Source organism: Euprymna scolopes, chromosome 39 (assembly GCF_053919585.1).
Source record: "Euprymna scolopes isolate OS-2025 chromosome 39, ASM5391958v1, whole genome shotgun sequence".
Taxonomy (NCBI): Eukaryota; Metazoa; Mollusca; class Cephalopoda; order Sepiida; family Sepiolidae; genus Euprymna; species Euprymna scolopes.
In genome coordinates, this window is record NC_136520.1 from 73,375,865 (window position 1) to 73,399,882 (window position 24,018).

General features: G+C 25.9%; 1 protein-coding gene across 4 annotated transcripts in view; it reads left to right on the forward strand.

The window, feature by feature from the left end:
- Positions 1–24,018, forward strand: part of LOC145263869 (ATP-citrate synthase-like) — a 238,639-nt gene that overhangs the window by 55,599 nt on the left and 159,022 nt on the right. The window lies entirely within an intron of this gene.

A 24,018-nucleotide genomic window follows, 5' to 3' on the forward strand; every position in this document is an offset into this window, starting at 1 on the left:
AAAATCATATTGTAATATTGTATTTACAATATGATTTTTTTTGTTGTAATAAATTAAAGCAAATAAAAATCATATTGTAATATTGTATTTACAATATGATTTTTTTTGTTGTAATAAATTAAAGCAAAAAAAAATCATATTGTAATATTGTATTTACAATATGATTTTTTTTGTTGTAATAAATTAAAGCAAAAAAAAATCATATTGTAATATTGTATTTACAATATGATTTTTTTTGTTGTAATAAATTAAAGCAAAAAAAAATCATATTGTAATATTGTATTTACAATATGATTTTTTTTGTTGTAATAAATTAAAGCAAAAAAAAATCATATTGTAATATTGTATTTACAATATGATTTTTTTTGTTGTAATAAATTAAAGCAAAAAAAATCATATTGTAATATTGTATTTACAATATGATTTTTTTTGTTGTAATAAATTAAAGCAAAAAAAAATCATATTGTAATATTGTATTTACAATATGATTTTTTTTGTTGTAATAAATTAAAGCAAAAAAAATCATATTGTAATATTGTATTTACAATATGATTTTTTTTGTTGTAATAAATTAAAGCAAAAAAATTCATATTGTAATATTGTATTTACAATATGATTTTTTTTGTTGTAATAAATTAAAGCAAAAAAAAATCATATTGTAATATTGTATTTACAATATGATTTTTTTTGTTGTAATAAATTAAAGCAAAAAAAATCATATTGTAATATTGTATTTACAATATGATTTTTTTTGTTGTAATAAATTAAAGCAAAAAAAAATCATATTGTAATATTGTATTTACAATATGATTTTTTTTGTTGTAATAAATTAAAGCAAAAAAAAATCATATTGTAATATTGTATTTACAATATGATTTTTTTTGTTGTAATAAATTAAGACAAAAAAAAAATCATATTGTAATATTGTATTTACAATATGATTTATTTTGTTGTAATAAATTAAAGCAAAAAAAAATCATATTGTAATATTGTATTTACAATATGATTTTTTTTGTTGTAATAAATTAAAGCAAAAAAAAATCATATTGTAATATTGTATTTACAATATGATTTTTTTTGTTGTAATAAATTAAAGCAAAAAAAAATCATATTGTAATATTGTATTTACAATATGATTTTTTTTGTTGTAATAAATTAAAGCAAAAAAAAATCATATTGTAATATTGTATTTACAATATGATTTTTTTTGTTGTAATAAATTAAAGCAAAAAAAATCATATTGTAATATTGTATTTACAATATGATTTTTTTGTTGTAATAAATTAAAGCAAAAAAAAATCATATTGTAATATTGTATTTACAATATGATTTTTTTTGTTGTAATAAATTAAAGCAAAAAAAAATCATATTGTAATATTGTATTTACAATATGATTTTTTTTGTTGTAATAAATTAAAGCAAAAAAAAATCATATTGTAATATTGTATTTACAATATGATTTTTTTGTTGTAATAAATTAAAGCAAAAAAAAATCATATTGTAATATTGTATTTACAATATGATTTTTTTTGTTGTAATAAATTAAAGCAAATAAAAATCATATTGTAATATTGTATTTACAATATGATTTTTTTTGTTGTAATAAATTAAAGCAAAAAAAAATCATATTGTAATATTGTATTTACAATATGATTTTTTTTGTTGTAATAAATTAAAGCAAAAAAAAATCATATTGTAATATTGTATTTACAATATGATTTTTTTTGTTGTAATAAATTAAAGCAAAAAAAAATCATATTGTAATATTGTATTTACAATATGATTTATTTTGTTGTAATAAATTAAAGCAAAAAAAAATCATATTGTAATATTGTATTTACAATATGATTTTTTTTGTTGTAATAAATTAAAGCAAAAAAAAATCATATTGTAATATTGTATTTACAATATGATTTTTTTTGTTGTAATAAATTAAAGCAAAAAAAAATCATATTGTAATATTGTATTTACAATATGATTTTTTTTGTTGTAATAAATTAAAGCAAAAAAAATCATATTGTAATATTGTATTTACAATATGATTTTTTTTGTTGTAATAAATTAAAGCAAAAAAAATCATATTGTAATATTGTATTTACAATATGATTTTTTTTGTTGTAATAAATTAAAGCAAAAAAAAATCATATTGTAATATTGTATTTACAATATGATTTTTTTTGTTGTAATAAATTAAAGCAAAAAAAAATCATATTGTAATATTGTATTTACAATATGATTTTTTTTGTTGTAATAAATTAAAGCAAAAAAAAATCATATTGTAATATTGTATTTACAATATGATTTTTTTTGTTGTAATAAATTAAAGCAAAAAAAAATCATATTGTAATATTGTATTTACAATATGATTTTTTTTGTTGTAATAAATTAAAGCAAAAAAAATCATATTGTAATATTGTATTTACAATATGATTTTTTTTGTTGTAATAAATTAAAGCAAAAAAAAATCATATTGTAATATTGTATTTACAATATGATTTTTTTTGTTGTAATAAATTAAAGCAAAAAAAAATCATATTGTAATATTGTATTTACAATATGATTTTTTTTGTTGTAATAAATTAAAGCAAAAAAAAATCATATTGTAATATTGTATTTACAATATGATTTTTTTTGTTGTAATAAATTAAAGCAAAAAAAATCATATTGTAATATTGTATTTACAATATGATTTTTTTTGTTGTAATAAATTAAAGCAAAAAAAAATCATATTGTAATATTGTATTTACAATATGATTTTTTTTGTTGTAATAAATTAAAGCAAAAAAAATCATATTGTAATATTGTATTTACAATATGATTTTTTTTGTTGTAATAAATTAAAGCAAAAAAAAATCATATTGTAATATTGTATTTACAATATGATTTTTTTTGTTGTAATAAATTAAAGCAAAAAAAATCATATTGTAATATTGTATTTACAATATGATTTTTTTTGTTGTAATAAATTAAAGCAAAAAAAAATCATATTGTAATATTGTATTTACAATATGATTTTTTTTGTTGTAATAAATTAAAGCAAAAAAAATCATATTGTAATATTGTATTTACAATATGATTTTTTTTGTTGTAATAAATTAAAGCAAAAAAAATCATATTGTAATATTGTATTTACAATATGATTTTTTTTGTTGTAATAAATTAAAGCAAAAAAAAATCATATTGTAATATTGTATTTACAATATGATTTTTTGTTGTTGTAATAAATTAAAGCAAAAAAAAATCATATTGTAATATTGTATTTACAATATGATTTTTTTTGTTGTAATAAATTAAAGCAAAAAAAATCATATTGTAATATTGTATTTACAATATGATTTTTTTTGTTGTAATAAATTAAAGCAAAAAAAAATCATATTGTAATATTGTATTTACAATATGATTTTTTTTGTTGTAATAAATTAAAGCAAAAAAAAATCATATTGTAATATTGTATTTACAATATGATTTTTTTTGTTGTAATAAATTAAAGCAAAAAAAATCATATTGTAATATTGTATTTACAATATGATTTTTTTTGTTGTAATAAATTAAAGCAAAAAAAATCATATTGTAATATTGTATTTACAATATGATTTTTTTTGTTGTAATAAATTAAAGCAAAAAAAAATCATATTGTAATATTGTATTTACAATATGATTTTTTTTGTTGTAATAAATTAAAGCAAAAAAAAATCATATTGTAATATTGTATTTACAATATGATTTTTTTTGTTGTAATAAATTAAAGCAAAAAAAAATCATATTGTAATATTGTATTTACAATATGATTTTTTTTGTTGTAATAAATTAAAGCAAAAAAAAAATCATATTGTAATATTGTATTTACAATATGATTTTTTTTGTTGTAATAAATTAAAGCAAAAAAAATCATATTGTAATATTGTATTTACAATATGATTTTTTTTGTTGTAATAAATTAAAGCAAAAAAAAATCATATTGTAATATTGTATTTACAATATGATTTTTTTTGTTGTAATAAATTAAAGCAAAAAAAATCATATTGTAATATTGTATTTACAATATGATTTTTTTTGTTGTAATAAATTAAAGCAAAAAAAATCATATTGTAATATTGTATTTACAATATGATTTTTTTTGTTGTAATAAATTAAAGCAAAAAAAAATCATATTGTAATATTGTATTTACAATATGATTTTTTTTGTTGTAATAAATTAAAGCAAAAAAAATCATATTGTAATATTGTATTTACAATATGATTTTTTTTGTTGTAATAAATTAAAGCAAAAAAAAATCATATTGTAATATTGTATTTACAATATGATTTTTTTTGTTGTAATAAATTAAAGCAAAAAAAAATCATATTGTAATATTGTATTTACAATATGATTTTTTTTGTTGTAATAAATTAAAGCAAAAAAAATCATATTGTAATATTGTATTTACAATATGATTTTTTTTGTTGTAATAAATTAAAGCAAAAAAAAATCATATTGTAATATTGTATTTACAATATGATTTTTTTTGTTGTAATAAATTAAAGCAAAAAAAATCATATTGTAATATTGTATTTACAATATGATTTTTTTTGTTGTAATAAATTAAAGCAAAAAAAAATCATATTGTAATATTGTATTTACAATATGATTTTTTTTGTTGTAATAAATTAAAGCAAAAAAAATCATATTGTAATATTGTATTTACAATATGATTTTTTTTGTTGTAATAAATTAAAGCAAAAAAAAATCATATTGTAATATTGTATTTACAATATGATTTTTTTTGTTGTAATAAATTAAAGCAAAAAAAATCATATTGTAATATTGTATTTACAATATGATTTTTTTTGTTGTAATAAATTAAAGCAAAAAAAATCATATTGTAATATTGTATTTACAATATGATTTTTTTTGTTGTAATAAATTAAAGCAAAAAAAAATCATATTGTAATATTGTATTTACAATATGATTTTTTTTGTTGTAATAAATTAAAGCAAAAAAAATCATATTGTAATATTGTATTTACAATATGATTTTTTTTGTTGTAATAAATTAAAGCAAAAAAAAATCATATTGTAATATTGTATTTACAATATGATTTTTTTTGTTGTAATAAATTAAAGCAAAAAAAAATCATATTGTAATATTGTATTTACAATATGATTTTTTTTGTTGTAATAAATTAAAGCAAAAAAAAATCATATTGTAATATTGTATTTACAATATGATTTTTTTTGTTGTAATAAATTAAAGCAAAAAAAAAATCATATTGTAATATTGTATTTACAATATGATTTTTTTTGTTGTAATAAATTAAAGCAAAAAAAATCATATTGTAATATTGTATTTACAATATGATTTTTTTGTTGTAATAAATTAAAGAAAAAAAAAATCATATTGTAATATTGTATTTACAATATGATTTTTTTTGTTGTAATAAATTAAAGCAAAAAAAAATCATATTGTAATATTGTATTTACAATATGATTTTTTTTGTTGTAATAAATTAAAGCAAAAAAAATCATATTGTAATATTGTATTTACAATATGATTTTTTTTGTTGTAATAAATTAAAGCAAAAAAAATCATATTGTAATATTGTATTTACAATATGATTTTTTTTGTTGTAATAAATTAAAGCAAAAAAAAATCATATTGTAATATTGTATTTACAATATGATTTTTTTTGTTGTAATAAATTAAAGCAAAAAAAAATCATATTGTAATATTGTATTTACAATATGATTTTTTTTGTTGTAATAAATTAAAGCAAAAAAAAATCATATTGTAATATTGTATTTACAATATGATTTTTTTTGTTGTAATAAATTAAAGCAAAAAAAATCATATTGTAATATTGTATTTACAATATGATTTTTTTTGTTGTAATAAATTAAAGCAAAAAAAAATCATATTGTAATATTGTATTTACAATATGATTTTTTTTGTTGTAATAAATTAAAGCAAAAAAAAATCATATTGTAATATTGTATTTACAATATGATTTTTTTTGTTGTAATAAATTAAAGCAAAAAAAAATCATATTGTAATATTGTATTTACAATATGATTTTTTTTGTTGTAATAAATTAAAGCAAAAAAAAATCATATTGTAATATTGTATTTACAATATGATTTTTTTGTTGTAATAAATTAAAGCAAAAAAAAATCATATTGTAATATTGTATTTACAATATGATTTTTTTTGTTGTAATAAATTAAAGCAAAAAAAAATCATATTGTAATATTGTATTTACAATATGATTTTTTTTGTTGTAATAAATTAAAGCAAAAAAAAATCATATTGTAATATTGTATTTACAATATGATTTTTTTTGTTGTAATAAATTAAAGCAAAAAAAAATCATATTGTAATATTGTATTTACAATATGATTTTTTTTGTTGTAATAAATTAAAGCAAAAAAAATCATATTGTAATATTGTATTTACAATATGATTTTTTTTGTTGTAATAAATTAAAGCAAAAAAAAATCATATTGTAATATTGTATTTACAATATGATTTTTTTTGTTGTAATAAATTAAAGCAAAAAAAATCATATTGTAATATTGTATTTACAATATGATTTTTTTTGTTGTAATAAATTAAAGCAAAAAAAATCATATTGTAATATTGTATTTACAATATGATTTTTTTTGTTGTAATAAATTAAAGCAAAAAAAAATCATATTGTAATATTGTATTTACAATATGATTTTTTTTGTTGTAATAAATTAAAGCAAAAAAAATCATATTGTAATATTGTATTTACAATATGATTTTTTTTGTTGTAATAAATTAAAGCAAAAAAAAATCATATTGTAATATTGTATTTACAATATGATTTTTTTTGTTGTAATAAATTAAAGCAAAAAAAAATCATATTGTAATATTGTATTTACAATATGATTTTTTTTGTTGTAATAAATTAAAGCAAAAAAAATCATATTGTAATATTGTATTTACAATATGATTTTTTTTGTTGTAATAAATTAAAGCAAAAAAAATCATATTGTAATATTGTATTTACAATATGATTTTTTTTGTTGTAATAAATTAAAGCAAAAAAAAATCATATTGTAATATTGTATTTACAATATGATTTTTTTTGTTGTAATAAATTAAAGCAAAAAAAATCATATTGTAATATTGTATTTACAATATGATTTTTTTTGTTGTAATAAATTAAAGCAAAAAAAAATCATATTGTAATATTGTATTTACAATATGATTTTTTTTGTTGTAATAAATTAAAGCAAAAAAAATCATATTGTAATATTGTATTTACAATATGATTTTTTTTGTTGTAATAAATTAAAGCAAAAAAAATCATATTGTAATATTGTATTTACAATATGATTTTTTTTGTTGTAATAAATTAAAGCAAAAAAAAATCATATTGTAATATTGTATTTACAATATGATTTTTTGTTGTTGTAATAAATTAAAGCAAAAAAAAATCATATTGTAATATTGTATTTACAATATGATTTTTTTTGTTGTAATAAATTAAAGCAAAAAAAATCATATTGTAATATTGTATTTACAATATGATTTTTTTTGTTGTAATAAATTAAAGCAAAAAAAAATCATATTGTAATATTGTATTTACAATATGATTTTTTTTGTTGTAATAAATTAAAGCAAAAAAAAATCATATTGTAATATTGTATTTACAATATGATTTTTTTTGTTGTAATAAATTAAAGCAAAAAAAATCATATTGTAATATTGTATTTACAATATGATTTTTTTTGTTGTAATAAATTAAAGCAAAAAAAAATCATATTGTAATATTGTATTTACAATATGATTTTTTTTGTTGTAATAAATTAAAGCAAAAAAAAAATCATATTGTAATATTGTATTTACAATATGATTTTTTTTGTTGTAATAAATTAAAGCAAAAAAAAATCATATTGTAATATTGTATTTACAATATGATTTTTTTTGTTGTAATAAATTAAAGCAAAAAAAAAATCATATTGTAATATTGTATTTACAATATGATTTTTTTTGTTGTAATAAATTAAAGCAAAAAAAATCATATTGTAATATTGTATTTACAATATGATTTTTTTGTTGTAATAAATTAAAGAAAAAAAAAATCATATTGTAATATTGTATTTACAATATGATTTTTTTGTTGTAATAAATTAAAGCAAAAAAAAATCATATTGTAATATTGTATTTACAATATGATTTTTTTTGTTGTAATAAATTAAAGCAAAAAAAATCATATTGTAATATTGTATTTACAATATGATTTTTTTTGTTGTAATAAATTAAAGCAAAAAAAATCATATTGTAATATTGTATTTACAATATGATTTTTTTTGTTGTAATAAATTAAAGCAAAAAAAAATCATATTGTAATATTGTATTTACAATATGATTTTTTTTGTTGTAATAAATTAAAGCAAAAAAAAATCATATTGTAATATTGTATTTACAATATGATTTTTTTTGTTGTAATAAATTAAAGCAAAAAAAAATCATATTGTAATATTGTATTTACAATATGATTTTTTTTGTTGTAATAAATTAAAGCAAAAAAAAAATCATATTGTAATATTGTATTTACAATATGATTTTTTTTGTTGTAATAAATTAAAGCAAAAAAAAATCATATTGTAATATTGTATTTACAATATGATTTTTTTTGTTGTAATAAATTAAAGCAAAAAAAAATCATATTGTAATATTGTATTTACAATATGATTTTTTTTGTTGTAATAAATTAAAGCAAAAAAAATCATATTGTAATATTGTATTTACAATATGATTTTTTTTGTTGTAATAAATTAAAGCAAAAAAAATCATATTGTAATATTGTATTTACAATATGATTTTTTTTGTTGTAATAAATTAAAGCAAAAAAAAATCATATTGTAATATTGTATTTACAATATGATTTTTTTTGTTGTAATAAATTAAAGCAAAAAAAATCATATTGTAATATTGTATTTACAATATGATTTTTTTTGTTGTAATAAATTAAAGCAAAAAAAAATCATATTGTAATATTGTATTTACAATATGATTTTTTTTGTTGTAATAAATTAAAGCAAAAAAAAATCATATTGTAATATTGTATTTACAATATGATTTTTTTTGTTGTAATAAATTAAAGCAAAAAAAATCATATTGTAATATTGTATTTACAATATGATTTTTTTTGTTGTAATAAATTAAAGCAAAAAAAATCATATTGTAATATTGTATTTACAATATGATTTTTTTTGTTGTAATAAATTAAAGCAAAAAAAATCATATTGTAATATTGTATTTACAATATGATTTTTTTTGTTGTAATAAATTAAAGCAAAAAAAAATCATATTGTAATATTGTATTTACAATATGATTTTTTTTGTTGTAATAAATTAAAGCAAAAAAATTTGGACACTAATGGGTTTATATTAACTATATTATCTTCTAATATATAAAAGGCAAAATGTGTGTGTGTTTGTATGTCTGCCAAAAACTTTTAACACACGCGACGGATCCTGAGGAGATCGGTATCATTTTGAAGCTCGATGTCTCGGACAACAAATATCGAAAAATTGGCCAAAAACATTAATTCCTTCACCCTCAACTGGGCAGTTTTCTACAAGAAGAGATCTGTTATTTCGTCAACATTTCCGCAAGTCATCGTCTCCGATTAACCAGCCTTAATTCCAATGCTCGAAACTTCCGGTTTCGCCATGGATACATCGGCTAAGACGTTACCTTTTTTTTTTTTCACCTTCTCTTCCTTTGTCGCGTTATGGGTTCTAGCCTGCCTGCCTACTACCATTTTGTTTTTTAAACAGGGTTCCTTACTATACCACCTCGATACATGCAGGCAGTGCCAGGTATCCCTACTAGTCCATCAATAAGAGATTGTGGTTCGAACATGATTCCTGGTTACCAGGCTGCTTGATGTTGCTCGATCATAAAATATGCTTAAATGAAGAGAAAAAGAAAAAGAATATAAAAAGATTAAAACGTATTCATATCCTTAAGTGTTTGAATAGGAGGGGGAGGGGACAAAAAGAGAAAGGAAGGAAAAGGAAGAAGAAAACCTAGCTGAAGTTTAATTTAGCATAATGAGGTGTTTTCAATTTCAATACCTCATTATACTAAATTGAACTTCAACTAGGTTTTCTTCTTCCTTTCCTTTCTCTTTTTGTCTCTACCCTGCTTCTTAAGGATATAAATAAGTTTTTATTTTTTTATATTCTATTTTTTTTTTCTTGACTTGTTTTCTCTTAATTTAATTAGAGACACTGGATAATAATGCCTTAAAAAACATACCCATTTATCTTTTTCACGTTAACGTTCTCTAAATTTTTAAATCCACCCTTAAGATATTGGATTTGAACTTTCTATCAATCTATCTTTATTTTTATCAAAAATATTTTGAATTTTCATTTTAAACGACAGGATTTTAATCTTTAATAGAAAACATCTTTCAGTGCATATTTTCCTCCGAGTTTGTATTACCAAAAAAATGAGGCGGAATGAATATGTGATCAGCCATTCTCAAAGTATCATTACTAAATTACCGAGGATGCTATTTCGAAAAAAAAAATTGGATTTCTTCAACAAATTTAGAATCTTACAACATCATCCCACTCTATTCAATGGATTACTACTCCACTCGGATACCATAATTTCTTTCCTTGTTTCAACCTTTATTTTCTTTATCTATGTCCTCTAAAAAGATTTAATCCTTAATATATTTTCTTTGTATGTGCTGAATGGCAACATTATTTCAAATCAGATCTAATATTTTACAAATGACTTTTCCTCTGAGGAAATGAGCCTACATCGAAAATCCATGGGTTAAGGAAATTACTTTGAATTGTATTCTTTGTTCAAATAATAGGTTTTTGTTTTGAAAAATATTTTTCTGAATGAATTTTAAATATAAGAAACTATAAATTATATATATATATATATATATATATATATATATATATATATCTCGGAAGATTTTATTGAAGAACTGGGCTTATTGTATATGAAAAAAAAAACAGGATAATTATTCACTGAAAGTTGCCAACTCTGATCATTCATAATTTTCTGACTAAAGATTCAAATGCTTGGGTACTGGCGGTTTCTATTAGTAAAGTTAGGGTGGTCGACCCTAAGTCTGGGGGCTTGTCTCTTCACATTGTGGATGCAGTGGCTTGGAACTGAGTAAGACTTAAGTCAAAGGTATTTCTTTTCTCTGAATGTATAGGCCCCTCGGTGGTCAGGCAGAGTTTGTCCTCGAGTCTATTTTTGCCTTTTATTATATTGAGAATCAGGTGGGTTTGACCCCATCTCTCTATCCACAGAATTTTATTTCACAATTCTCAATAAACCAATCTCAGGCGTTTTTTTTTTTTTTTTAATTCTTAAGCTCTGAAAATTTTTCCCTTTTTTTCTTCCTCAAATCTCTCTGACTACCATTCACAACAGAAGGGTCCATTGCCTTTACCCTAGTCCATTAGGTCTCTACTTTTCACAACCACTCACATGGGGAGGGGGCCTTCTCCTCTTGCTTCATTTGCATAACGAAGGGGTTCATATAAGTAAAAAATAAAATTATCTTTTGGGGATAACTGAATTTCCTTCTCTCTTAAGGCCTGAACAACAATTAATAGACACTTGAATTTGTATTGACTATCTTGTTTTTCTTATCCAGAGAAACTCATAACATCTGACCTAATTTTTGAGTGACCCTTAAACAAATTCGACCTCCCCAAAGGACTTGGTTAACTGTTTTTCATAATAAAAAAAGGTGCCATTGAGATGGAACTTGTCAAATTGCCAAAAGGCGCCATTTCTGAAATTTTTGAGAGACATGTATAGCATCCAAGACGCCGATTTTTTTTCAACTAGTGTGTCTTTAATAGCTGTTGGTGTCAACTCAACTGTTATGAAAGAAAACAGATTTCTTCTTTATCAATTCATTATATCCACAAATAATTGTGTGTGCATTAAACGAATACCATAACACATTTCTTAACAAGGTTCTTTCTTTCCATCATCATCATTGTTACATCCAACAATTTGAATAAATGTTACAATATTGAGTTTGGGAAAAAATATATAATTGTACTTTTGATCTAAGTGTTTCTGGATTGGCATCTTGGTTTTTAAGTGTTTACGGTTTGGGTGGTTTTAGTTAGCGACAACATCCCTAAACCTGGGAACTATCCCAGAACAATGTGAACTCCTAGAGTGAGCAGAAGCAAGTAACTGACTTGTAATTGTCTGTATTTTTGAGATGAGGTGTTTTCATTGATTGAGATTGTCGGACTGACTTCCTCATCATGTCCTAGTGACATATGGCCAAGTGGTCCTAGACGTTGTATCAAAGTTTACAGTTACCCAAAGGTGCTGAGTTCAATCCTGAATGAAGGCAGTGAAAAGTAACATTCAAAACAGAGAATCAGCAACTATGTCCCAGAGCCTAACTGGAGTCCGAACACGGTACCCCCGTAATAATAATAAAGGGTTGGGTGCGAGACTCCTAACAAACGGTTCCCCAGTTCGATACAAAACACCTGATGAAGGGTGGAGGGCAAAACGGCTGAAACGTTGTGACGATAACAACGAAGATGAGGAAGTCAGTCCGACAATCTCAATCACTGACTTGTGTTTTTTTCTTTTCTTACATTTATACTCTCTGCGGCTTGCTCCTTTCTTTTGCATATAGAAATTCTACACCAATAATCTTTCTACTTTTTCCCTCGTTTCTAAACCAAAAAGAATTCCCTTTCACCTCTTTCTCAAATCAGAGAGATGTCAGTGCTCTCAGATGCTAAAAAATACCTTTGAACAACTAACCATTGACCTCGATGACATCAGTGTTAAAGGTCACACCTGTTATTTGAATATCTCCATTCCCGGAAACCAACTTAATAAACTTGTAAACTTTTTTTCCTCTTTTTCCTATCGGAGAAGATCATCACATCCAAATATTCCAGCAAGGCCACCTAGCTTTGCCCTAGGCACAAATATCACTATGTTAAGACTAACTTAAAAGTTTTTTTTCATGGAATAAATTCCAATGTAAACAAATTTTTGTTGAACCATCCTATTAAATAATCCAATTCTATCCAGATCCAACCACTGTCTGCAATCTTTAAAGTATTGTTTCATCATTCACTTTAAATAAACACAAGTAACTCTTATCCTTGAGTGGCCTTTGGGCCTTTATGAGTGGTGGCTTATTAGTACATAAAAAAATTGTGAATGTTTGTAGGGATGCCCCCCCCCCTTTTTTAATTACCCCCAAACAAAGCATATTGCCACTTGGAACATAAGAGGGCTACTATTTGGGATCGTGTCTAACGGCATACTGTGGGGAGTTGAGCAGCGAGATGTCTATTCATATTACATTTAAACTTCTGCAGGTTAGTACAGTCAGGGAAGCAGGAAACGAGGAGGGAATTCCAAAGACTAGCAGTCTGATGGAAGAAGCTATTAGAGTAGAAGGCTTTCTGGTGTCTAAGAATCTCAATAGTGAAAGTGTGGCATTTTGCTGCTGGTCTGGTTAGTCGGGAATATGTCAAGGAGGGACGAGTACTATGAATTCATAGCATTCCAATTTTAACCATTAATACCAATCTTCACAGTGTTCACCTAATGTTCGCCTGACAAACTGTAATTTTTATCAAAGTACATTTTTAAAAAAAATCATTGTAGTCTTCTATAGTTTTTCGCAGTATACTGAAAATTGGTGAATTACTTGTGCCAATATACATCCGGCAATTGGAGTAATAGTTACAAAAAAGACATTATGAATAAGTATGAAAATAATTGAAATGAATGCCCCTCATCTTAGGTAGGCTGCATGTTTTGACAATCTTCTAGGCTTCACCGTTACTCCTGATCTGAAATGGAACACATACATCAAATCCGTTGTCAAGGCCACTGGAAAAATGGTAGGATCCTTCTACCACTCCAGTAGATATCTCAACCCTGATGCAGTTCTCTACCTATATAAAAGCTAGGTATGGCCAATGATGGAGTCCTGTTGTCACATCTGGGCAGGAGTTGCTAGAAGTAGCTTATCCTGCCTTGACAGAGTTCAAAATAGATTTTGTATCCTTTTCTCTTCCCTGCAACCTCTTTCCCACAGAAGAAATGTTGCTCGCCTGTCTCTGCTTTATTCTTATTTTCATGGCAAGTGCTCATTTTAGCACCAATCTATGGTCCCCCCCTCGTCAAACTTTCACGAAAAACACTTGTTTAGCCAAAACCATTATCAATAATTTTCCTGACTCTTCATCTGTGCCTAGATTCCATGAACAAAGCTTCCTTCTTAGAACTGCATGCTTGTGGAGCTGTCTTCTGTTTTCCTGCGGACTGCAGTTTGATTGTCTTCAAGTTCAATGTAAACAAGTTCTTGATGAACCGTCTGCCTAAGTAATCCTATTTACAAAATTTCCACTACTTATGTAAACTCATTAACCCTCATCCTCGAGTGGCATCCGGACCTTGATAAGTGGTGACTCCTTTGTAAAAAAAAAAAAAAAAAGTTTCTGAAGAAATGTGTTTCTTACTGAAAGATGGTTAATTATTCTTCTGGTCTAAAAAAGAAAGGATTAATGCAAAAACGACACAATGCACAGTGATCTCAAAGAAAGCTCTTATACCATAACGCAACATAGCCTGTAAGAGCAACAGAATCAGATAAGTAAACACCTTTTAGATACCTTGATTGTACTATAATCCTGGATGGCAAGTGTGACACAAATGAAGAAGAGGATTGGACAATCTAAGACAACTTTTAACAGCATGAAATGCATTTTTACTGACAGATAAATCTCAAAACAAAGATACATGTTATGAGAGCCTACGTATGATCCATTCTGCTATACATGATGCGTTCCCAGCGCTCTCCGGCCAAAAACAGACGCGAAACAACTTGTTGAAAAATAAATGTCTTCATTTCTTTTCCAAAATGCTGCGACTACTAAAATCGTTTGCGTGTAGCAACGAGAAACTTAGTGACGACGTGGAACAGAGAGGGTGTCGGTTGACGGTGGTCGGTGGACAATCGAGCGGTGTCCCAACAGCCGGGTGCGTATGTTTTCTCTCCTTCTCCCTCTGACAAGCTACCCGTTTTGTTGATATCAGTCTCGAGTTCCCTGATGCACCTGCGATGTCAACGACTTTAACCTGTGACCCCATCAATGTGTACATCCGACCTCCACTACCGTTGACAATCCAACACATGCAGATGTTTCCACACAATTCACTGTGCGACATAAGGATGTGAATGCTGACCCCTAACCAAGGACACAGAATAGCGACTAGAAGCAGTGGAGATGTGGTTCATCTGGAGAATCATGAAAATAATCATGGATAAAAGGAAAAACAAATGCAGAAGTAATACTATCAGACAAAGACCGCTCAAATTTTTCGGCCATATAATTAGGGCTGACAGACGAGAGAAACTGTTATGGAGTTGCAAAATATGTGGAAAGAAGAGCAGACGAAGACAATACACAAAATTCACAGACAATTTAAACAAATTCGCAATACTATTTTTTAGAACTTTTTATATACTCCCTGCATTGTAATATCTACGATTAGCGAAGGGGCGTCGTGTCTAGATTTATTTTGATTGACTTTTATAAAATTTCTGCTATTCCGTTCTGTCGCGGGTTTGTTTGGCTTTTTTGTATAAATAAAGTGAAACTAATTGAAACGAAGTAGGTTCCTTGGCTTTCCTGCCAGGGGCGTTCAGAAAGCAATCAGCTTTGATCAATGCGGAGAAAACCGTCATATCAGAAAATTGCTATTCATTTGGACACTCCCCTGAGAACAGGGAAGAATGGAGAGCCATGATCGTCGATGTCTGCAAGACCAGACTGGACACTTGAAGGTTTTAAAAGCAAAAAAAAAAATGAATGCGTTTATGAAAGTGAGAATGTGTGCGCGCGTGTGTGCGTGTGAGGACACTTCTGAACCTACATATGCAATTAATTTTTGATCTACAGACTTGAAATTTTGTATATAGGGTATTCAGACATGTGGAAAACTTTCTAATTGGTTTTCATCCGGAAAAAAGAGCTGCTAAGGGGTCAAAATTGAAACATTGATACTTGAGAGTCATCAGATTTTTATCTGTTCGTCAACTGTTTTACGAATGCACATGCGTGAATCGTTCACCTGACAAGTTACTTAGGATGAGAATAAGTATGTTTGAAAACACTTTTTAAAAATTTGTGTCAAGCTGGCTTAAGGGTTATCGTACTTGACTCACTGTTTTTGTTTTGATTTCAATTGCAGCTTGAGTTTTTTTTTTTTTTTTTTACTTACAAGAAGTGAACTAATTAGAAAAAAAAAACATAATACTCACATGCACGTCTCAGTTTCTGTATTAATTAAAATGTAATATTTATGCATATTTTACGACCGGGCAATGCCGAGCAGCCTGCTAATTATTTTATTTCTGTGACTATTTGACAGGTAGTAACATCAGTTCAGAGATTAATGATGAGCGTATGTGTTAAGTTATATACAGCATAATCACGTTGCGACACCGGTTCTCATTAGATCACTGAAGTTAAGCAACGTTGAGCCTGGCTAATACCAGATCGATGAACATTTGGGAATTCTAGGCACTGTGTGCTCTCCACTTATCTTGGCATTTTTTCCAGTCGTCCTGAACCTCCACTTGCCATTGGTATTTAACAACGCAGACTCAGGAGAGATGCGGTTGGAGATTGCGCAACTCTTGCCACAAAATTCTATGCACAGACACTTTTATCCATAGTCTGTCGAGACTGAAGGAAGCTACATTTGTCCCCTCCCACGTTTATCAATGTGTTAAAGAAACTTTTCGTTTTCCAAAGTCACACGAAAGTGATCCTTTCGTGTGACCAGTTTCTAAACCTTCCTCATCCCCTGTATTACTTTTTAACATGACAGTTGAGATATCAGTTTTACCAACCTTTAAGACTAACCACAGATATATCTTCAAGACTACATATGTTGGTGAAATATGGTTAATAATCCTTCCGGTCTGAAAACAAAAATGGATCATGAATGCTGATATCTGCATTTCTTGTATTATTTGGATCCATCGAACTACTGTGCTCATTTTGAGTGTCATTTTCACAACATTTCGGTCGATGTAATTTCCAACCTCTTTCAGGTTTATCTTGTCGAACTCGGAAATATATTTCTATTGAACTCAGGAATTTGGACAGAATTTCAAACGGAACTCTTTATTTACTTCATGGGGGGTAGCATACTCTCGTTCCATCAGCCATGACTGGATAGAGGTCCTAAGTAATTCGCAATTATATTTTTCGGTCGACCACACTGAGAATAAAACCTTCTACAATTGATTTTTTTTTTCAATTACTCTAACCACTGCATTACAGAGCCTTGAACCTTTTTTTATTTCTAGTTGTAAATATCACTATTTATCACTAATTATTATTACTATATATATATTTAATTATTATAGTAAAAAAATAATTATGACAGCCCCTTTAAAAAATCCGTTACTTATCATTGAGCACTTTCAGTTGAATTAAAGTCGGTCAATTTAGCTCTAATGCATAGATCATCGTATAACGATTAGATCACTGTCTGACTGACGTAAATGAACATTTAAAAAATTAAAAAAATTTTTAAATTCAACGTTATTTCACGCGGTTAATGGTAGCCGAATGGATTAGGTCTTCGCTAATCGAGCCAGAGATGTCTCGTGTTGCGGGGTTCAAATCGTTCGACTGGTATTAATCGTGACACCCTGCACTGAAGATTCCCGAAAGGATGAAACACTAGTGTCTGTAGGTATTTTATTATAGTAAAAAAAAAAAAAATAATAATTATATATATATATATATATATATATATATATATATACTAGCGAGGGGTACCCGGCGTTGCCCGGGTGTTTGGAGGTGTGTGTGGAAACTTCGGGGGTGGGGGTTTAAAAAAAAAAGTAAGTATGAGGATCGAACCCAAACCGTTGAGGCAAAGTTGTAAATTAAAGTGTGAAAAAAAAACAAAAAAACGTGCGACGTTAACCATTGCCCCACTGCGAGATGCTAACAGAAACACGTTTGAATTTATTTAATTACTTGGATTTAGCAGGTGCCCGTTTTAATGAGTTAATGAAGTCAAGTTTGACTGCGGGATAGTACCTTCATTTACTGCTGAACGCTTTTTTTCCCCCCAAGATGTTATAGGAAAAAGACTAACCCACATGTGGCAAGCGACAAATGTTGAATATTTATCTTCCCGAAATCAAGCAAATTAAATAGACAGGCGAGCTTCGTTGTTAACTGTGAGATATTATGATTTGTATGTGATATAAAAAGTTTAAAAAGTTGTGGAGCGAGTGACCGCTTCTCTAGAAAAAGCCTTTTGTTGATATACAGAAAAAGCGAACACACATACATACATACATTTTCGCTTTTATATATATATATATATATATATATATATATATATTAAGTAATGTGATTTATAATTTAAAGATTTAAAAAAATTTTTAAAAATTAAAAATCAAATTTTAATTAAATTAAAAATCAGTTTCATAAGAAGGAACAACAACAAAATCAATTATCTGTACGATCGTTTCGGAAATCCGTGCTTTTTATTGTGGTATACATGAAGTTATGTAGAACAATTATATATAGTTTTTTTGGTAAGCACGGTCTCCTCATCAGCAAATTTAGGAGGATTTTTATTGAATTTAAAAGACACCATAAATAAACCTAGCATTAAAAGTAAGGCAGATGAATCTGAAAAAATTGAAATAAAAGGTTTGGATTTAAAATTTATAAGAAAATTAATATGTATTAGAGATAGAAATGAGTAGAAAAAATATATATTTTTGAATTTATATAATAAATTTGATTTAAAAATATATAGAGATAGTTACCTTTTAGTTTTTCTTTTTTTGAAATCAGGAACTGTGTTTAAAGTAGTCATTTAGATGTTTGCTATAGCTTTTTATTTTATTGAATGATGAATTTTAAAAGGGCGACGCTCGTGCAATAAATTGTTTCCGTTAGCGTATTTTTGATTTAAAGACGCTACAGTTTATATATATAGAGAGAATATTTATTTTACAAGTTTTTAAGGGGAGATAATTGTCATGTGTTATTGACTTTATTTATTATTTGTTTTACGGGTCTAAGGGAGGTAATTGGTCTAACTTAATTTATTAAAAAAAAAAAATAATTGTAATCTATTTTTACTAATGAGTAATTTTTAATGATTTAAGGTGGTTTATATTTATTAAATTTAAACCAACGTTTATGATTACATGTCAGAAGCTCGTGTCTTGAATTTAATAGTTTGGTTGTACTTTTTATATCTATTTTTATATATATTAGATAATAATACAAATAAACAGCAAACTAAAACCCGTAAACGTAAGAATAGACACAAGGAGATCCTATGGTTCAACCCCCCGTATTCCAAAAACCTAGAAACAAACATAGCCAGAGAATTTTTTAAAATATTAGATAAGAACTTTAAAGCCCCCCCATAGATATAATAAAATTTTCAATAAGAACACAATTAAAGTCTCTTACTCTACTATGCCTAACCTTCATCAGAAAATAATTAGCTCTAATAATAAGAAAATTAATAAACTACAAAATACAACTATACAAAATACATCGGACTGTAACTGTAGAAGAAAAAATAAATGTCCCCTACAAGGCTCACGTAAAATTAAAAATGTTATCTATAGCTGCACAGTATCAAAAATTCCAAATCTACAAGAACCTATTAACAGCCATAACTCAACTACCAGATTAAATAATAACACCAACTTAAATCAATCTACCGATCAATTACTAATCAACCCACCACATAATAATCCAACAATAGACCTAACGGAAAATAATCACAATAATCAAGAGGTAATATATATTGGTTCCACATCTGGCCTAATAAAACATAGAATTTCAACGCACAAACATTCTTTTAAAAATAACTCTCTATCAAACCAAACTACTCTATCCAACTATATTTGGCAACTAAAAAATAGCAATATTTCTTTCAACTTAAAATGGCAAATAATTGAGACTTGCAAATCATATAAACCAGGAGATAAATTTTGTGTACTATGTACAAAAGAGACCCTAAAACTTTTAAAATATGAAGATATAAAAAGTACAACCAAACTATTAAATTCAAGACACGAGCTTCTGACATGTAATCATAAACGTTGGTTTAAATTTAATAAATATAAACCACCTTAAATCATTAAAAATTACTCATTAGTAAAAATAGATTACAATTATTTTTTTTTTTTTTTAATAAATTAAGTTAGACCAATTACCTCCCTTAGACCCGTAAAACAAATAATAAATAAAGTCAATAACACATGACAATTATCTCCCCTTAAAAACTTGTAAAATAAATATTCTCTCTATATATATAAACTGTAGCGTCTTTAAATCAAAAATACGCTAACGGAAACAATTTATTGCACGAGCGTCGCCCTTTTAAAATTCATCATTCAATAAAATAAAAAGCTATAGCAAACATCTAAATGACTACTTTAAACACAGTTCCTGATTTCAAAAAAAGAAAAACTAAAAGGTAACTATCTCTATATATTTTTAAATCAAATTTATTATGTAAATTCAAAAATATATATTTTTTCTACTCATTTCTATCTCTAATACATATTAATTTTCTTATAAATTTTAAATCCAAACCTTTTATTTCAATTTTTTCAGATTCATCTGCCTTACTTTTAATGCTAGGTTTATTTATGGTGTCTTTTAAATTCAATAAAAATCCTCCTAAATTTGCTGATGAGGAGACCGTGCTTACCAAAAAAACTATATATAATTGTTCTACATAACTTCATGTATACCACAATAAAAAGCACGGATTTCCGAAACGATCGTAGAGATAATTGATTTTGTTGTTGTTCCTTCTTATGAAACTGATTTTTAATTTAATTAAAATTTGATTTTTAATTTTTAAAAATTTAAAAAAATTTTTTAATTATAAATCACATTACTTAATATTGAATTAGCTCTAGGACATTTAACTATCGAGCTTATTATATATCTAAATTACAACGAGCACTTTCTATTTCCTGTATTTTAATTAAACTAGTAATTTCACTGTTACATTAAAATACACTTAGCTCTTTAGACTATTGTTCTAATCTCCTTTAAATTATATATATATATATATATATACATATCAAGTTTATTGCCTTTATTTCTAATTTTCAAATTAGCCTCGGCAGTAGCATGGTGAAAACCCTCTATTTATTTATCCTTCGTATAATTTAGTTTTCTTTTGATAATAATATATTGAACTAAATTTTTTTCTTATGCCCATTTGTGAATTATTTCACGGAATTCTGTTTGTTTGTGTGTTTTTTTTTTTTTGGATGACTTTGAAATATTTCCCAGTAATGGGATGCTTATGGATTCTTTACATCTGGATACTCCAATTTTACGAACGCTTTTGGATTTTACTGTCCTTGGATCTTCCACTCTTCAACCAAACTTCCATTCACGTGAAATCATTTTTCATTTTTTTCCCCATACCCTCTGCTTCATTATTTATTTTTTTAACTTTTAGCAAGTACGCCCTATAGCTTACTTGCAATTTCATTAAATACTTTATAAGCAAAATCTGATTCTGCATTTTACTAATTCCTCCCCTCTGATGAGAAGGAAAGTATTTCTTTTGAAACTCCGTGGATTAAGGACAATCCACTTCTTTGTGTCTTCTTTTTGAAAATTAAATATGTTTTTAACTCTTGTTAAAGTGTTTTTTTTTTTTAACATGTTTTATCAACTCTTTGCTTATATATATATATATATATATATATATATATATATATATATATTAATGTTAGTTTACTTATTACTGTATATATTATCTATTATTTATAATTAACGGTTCCCATATATTAAATTCTATCCTAGGTCTACGTAGTAATTAGTCATCTCCTAGCATATGTGCTGCTTCTTAGAGTTGTCTTACTTGCCACTATTCTTCTGTCTATAATGGTTGATGGTTTCCTTTTTCCCTCCAGATATGGTCAGCCATACCCAACGTCCAAATTCCTAAGTTCAACAAGATACACCTAAAAAAGGTCGAAGGTTACACTGACCGAAACGTGAAAATGACACTCAAAATGAGAACAATAGTCCAAAAAATCTAAATAATACGAATGACCAATACTCATCTCAAATATTCAGAAACCTAGTCTGCATTTCTTAGTCACAAAGTTATTCCAATAGTTCTTAAACCATTAATTTCAAAGACATTGGGCTTCCTCTTTGTCTGACTATAATTGTCATATCTTTCTCTAATTGGTTGCATAAAAAACTGCCAAGTTACCTTTTAACATTGAAGACGTGACTTAATATTTATAATGACATGTTCCGATGTTATGGCGTAAATGTCAGATTTTTTGTATCTGTTTCCTAACTTCCTGCATAGAACGGAGGTTTTGTTGTTGTAAGGTTGATCAATCAGACGACTGGACTCGTGATTCTCAGAGACTCTTGTTAGGGTTGGAGTGTGTTGGGGCATATAGAAAATGGCTGCTTATATCCTGTTTGTGTATGGTTTGTATGTTGGTGTGGTAGTCGCTTGATTAGGGTTAGGGTGGAGCATATAGAAAATGGTTGCTTATCTCTTGCATTGAAAGAGAAATAAGTTACAATTAAAAGAAATATAATTTAATTTTCTTCCTTTGAAGATTGTAACGCTGGGTATGGGGGCAGCCAAACCAGCTGCCAACATTGCCCTGCTTTGTATTGAAAACCAACCGAGAGCTCTTTTAGAAAAGAAAAAAAGGGGGGGGGGTCAATGTGCACTGCTTGTCCAACCTGCAAAGGGTGTTTATTCCGAAAATCATGGGGAAGTTGGAAATAAGAAAATGCCTTTTGGAATTACCCCCCCCCCCTCCTCATAACCTCCTTATGTTTAGAATGGCTTTTGGAATAAACACCCCTAACTTCCCGATGTTTAGACGCACATCCCTCCCCACCGCCGCCAAAAAAAAAAAAAGCAAAGGAATTCATTTTTTTTCTCAAACATTTAAAAAAAAAATTTTTTTTTAATTTATATTATCAACTACTTTTTTCTTTAACTTTGATTTTTTTAAATTTTTTTTTTTTTTTACACAAACTATATTCTAAAACTTTGAAAACAAAATTTGAAATATCTCGCGACACGTAAATATTAGGTTGGTGCAAAAATGTTGTTTTTTGACATAAAATTTAATGTCAAAAGCAATATTTTTGCACCAACCTAATATATTAGTGGCCTGGCAAGGCCACAGGGGAGACAATCAAAGCAACAAAACTGAAAATAAATTTAGGTAAATTTGGGTATATTTTATTGGTTTGAAGATATTGGCTCTTTTTTACCAATTGTCATAAAATTCTAACCATAGAATAGTAAAAAAAAAAGGCTGCAAATTTTCATGTAGAACCAAAGACCTGCGCTTTTCAATATTCAATTTGGCTACAAGTATGAATATATATATGTTATTTGTTTTTGTGATACTTCTTTGAATAAATTATACGTAAGTGCATTTTTAACTAAATGCAAGTTGGGAATAATTTTTCCTTTGATCAATTGGGTACCTCCAGATGGGGAGTGGCATATGTATTATTTTTAAAATATTATTATCCACTGTTTTGTCGTCTACAACTCATCAGAGTGGCTGAATCTAGCGAGATTTGAAATTGGGACCCCATGGTAAGAAGTGTAAACCTCTACCACTAGGCTATCTCACAGAACTGCTGGAATGTATCGCGTTTTATGTAGATGTTATTTGTTTTTGCGATCGCTTTTGTCTATTTTTGTTTTTGCGATCGCGATCATCTATTTTTATTCTCATTTATAATTTAATTTTTTGTCGGGGGGGGGGTGTAATAAGGGAGGAGTAGTGGCGGCTGCCATAAATAAAATTACCCCCCCCCCTAAAATTGTGATAATTTAAAATTAAGCTGATGGTCAGGCCAAAATAAGAATATGGACAAGATGGCAGCCATCTTGACTGGAAATTAAAAGCTGTAAAGA